This window comes from Anarrhichthys ocellatus, unplaced genomic scaffold, assembly GCF_004355925.1.
Source record: "Anarrhichthys ocellatus isolate YVR2014 unplaced genomic scaffold, GSC_Weel_1.0 scaffold6653, whole genome shotgun sequence".
Lineage (NCBI taxonomy): Eukaryota > Metazoa > Chordata > Actinopteri > Perciformes > Anarhichadidae > Anarrhichthys > Anarrhichthys ocellatus.
In genome coordinates, this window is record NW_022286627.1 from 1 (window position 1) to 2,767 (window position 2,767).

General features: G+C 42.5%; 1 long non-coding RNA gene across 1 annotated transcript; it reads right to left on the reverse strand.

Annotated features, from left to right (window-relative positions):
• Window positions 1–233: 233 nt before the first annotated feature.
• On the reverse strand, window positions 234–1,947 carry LOC116380277 (uncharacterized). Its single transcript, XR_004212528.1, has 2 exons — window positions 1,489–1,947; window positions 234–545 (listed from the first exon to the last, which is right to left on the reverse strand). It is a non-coding gene; the product is annotated as an uncharacterized LOC116380277 (long non-coding RNA).
• Between the last annotated feature and the right edge of the window lie 820 nt (window positions 1,948–2,767).

Consider the following 2,767-nt stretch of genomic DNA (forward strand, 5'->3'; position numbering starts at 1 on the left):
TTAGGTTTAGGAAAAGATCGGAAATACTTAGGTTTAGGAAAAGATCGGAAATAGTTAGGCTTAGGAAAAGATGGTGAAACGAACATCGATCTACTTGGTCGTTGTACCGTCCACCTCCCCCCCCTCCTGCCCGTTGTGTGATTTAGCCGTCTTTATACTTCGTTGTTCAAGACTTTGTGGATAGCATACGAAATAATTTCGTGGGACATCTACGAATTACGGCGCGTTATTTCTCGTATAGGTATTGCTACGAATGCTGGATGAGACCAGCTTGTGTTAGGACGTCCATCTTTGATCGCAGCACGACTCGTTGAGCACTTAAAGCTGTTTTTTTTTGCGTTATCGGCTGTGTGTAACGTTTGTTAACAGGAACAGGAAGTTTTAAACGTATGCATGTTTGCGTGTGTTTGACTCACGCCATGACGATGACACTGAAGTCGAGCCAGTTCCAGGGGTCCCTCAGGAAGGTGAAGGGTCCCGCACAGAAACCCCTCGCCAAGATCTTTATGAGAGACTCGAAGGTGTAGATACCTGTGAAGGTGTACCTGAGGGAGGGAGGGAATGAAAAGAGAGAAAGTGAGGATGTCAATGGTAGTTTAAGGAGGGGAGAGGGAGGAGGGAGAAAGGAAATGAAGTGGAAAAGAAGGTTGAGGAAGAGGAGGATTAAGATGAGAGGAAGACAGATGGAGGGGCGAACAAATGTTAGGAATTAAATGTTAAAGAATGAGAGGAGGAGGTGTGAAGGAGGAAGAGAATAAGGAGTTGAGATGAATAAAGAAAAAGAGGAGAGAGAGGAGAGAGGGAGGATGAATATTCATTAAATCAGCAGAGCCTCAACTCTTGCCGCCAAACATCCTTCACTTATTTATTTTTGTCCCCAGAAACAAGTTTGACCCGACGGGGCGTCAACTCAACCGTACAAAGACAGACGGACAGGAGAGAGGGAGGCAGTCACGTCAGCAGCAGCTGGAAGCCAGAGCTGAAAGACCGACTTAAGAAAGGGGTCAGTTTATCCACAGTTACCCCCCTCGTGGTGTCAAGCTAATCAAATGGTTTAGAATTTAACGGGCAATGTTTTAAAGATGTGTGTCTGCAGAAACATCTCAAGGGAAAGCTTCAGCCCCAATGGAAGGGTTACCTAAAGGACGTCACGTACCAACCAGGAAGAGACTCCAAATGAAGAACATAAAACGACAACAAAGAGACTCAGAAGAACTACAAAGAGACACCAAATGACCAGTGATAACTGTATGTCTGACAGCATTCAGTACAGATTGTAAACCCAACTAGCAGGTGGCAGAAAGTTCCTGGAAACAATGTTCAACGCAAGATTTAAAAAAAAAGCATTTGAAGCTATAAAATTATGAAATGATATGAGTAGCAGTTACACACATAATGTCAGCGGACACTTTGATGTTAGGTTTGGTCTGTCCAGGCTGCTGCTGCAACCAGAGCGACAGACAGACAGACGGGTTCAGGTCTACTTACTCCAGGTATTTGGCCCAGTACGCCGGCTCGGACATGGCCATGAAGCAGCAGTTGGTCAGGATGGTGCACATGATGAACAAACTGAACAACGTGAGCAGGTTAAGGAAGAAGGAGGTTTCACATCACAGACAGGTTACATGTCAGAAAACAAATGATCTAAATCACCATGTGGTCGTCTGATCATTAAACACACTTCAAGGACTCAGACGCTTTCACTGGATGTTGTGGATCTCCAGTTAAGACATTGTTTCCACACCGGCTCATTTATTTAACATTAGTTGGTACTTTATACTGCGACTGTATTTGTGAACATGCATCGTTTTCTTTTTCCTTTTGAGGTCTTAAAGAAGAAAGTTCAGACGGTTTATATCACATTTGTTTGCTGTTGTGGTCCATTAATCTTTAAAATACAAATCTTAACCTCATGACTGTAAGAAGCTGTGATGTTATTAATTAAATCAGATGAGAAGAGCAGCCAGAGACTAATCCTCCTACTCAGACGTGCTCCCTGCATTCCACTGCCTCCACCGTCACTAAGTGCTTCATATTATATATTTATTTTATCTTATTGTTATTTTATCAGGAGAATCACATTAAGAGTCAAAAACAGAAGCATCAACAGTTTAACATAAAGCACGAATAATAAACTTAAACAAAACAGTTGGAAATTAAAAAAGTCACGTAAGAAGTTTCACATCAAAGCATGAAAATCAGACTCAAAACGAAACATAAATAAGTTGAAAACAACGTGAGACATGTCCTGTAAAATATGAACAATCAGTGTCAACAACACAACGTTAATGCTGCTGTATAATCTCCCATGTTTATTAAATAATGTGCTGTAAAGTGATGTAACATGAAACCTTCAAAGAAACCGTCTAGAAAACATGCGAGTCGTTAAGTTTGACCTCACATTTCTTCAAATAGCTTCTTATTTTACAGTGCCTCGGGGAGAGCAGGTGGGCGGAGTTTATAAACCCGAGAGGACAATAAGTGCCAGAGAGAGAATTAGACAGTCAATTTACAGTACTTTCCTGTGATTCACGGCTCTTAGTCGCTGTGGAAAAGAGCACCGAGTCAAGATGTGAAATGGAAATGTCCTCGGGTAGAAAAGCTGCCGACGGACGACCTGCAGCTTTTAGCACGCCTGAAATGTAAATGTACCGACGCCTGTGTGTGTGTGTGTCTGTCTGTCTGGCTGTGTTGTGTTTTTGTGTTTTTTTGTGTGTGTTTGTGTGTGTGTGTGTGTGTGTGTGTGTGTGTGTGTGTGTGTGTGTGT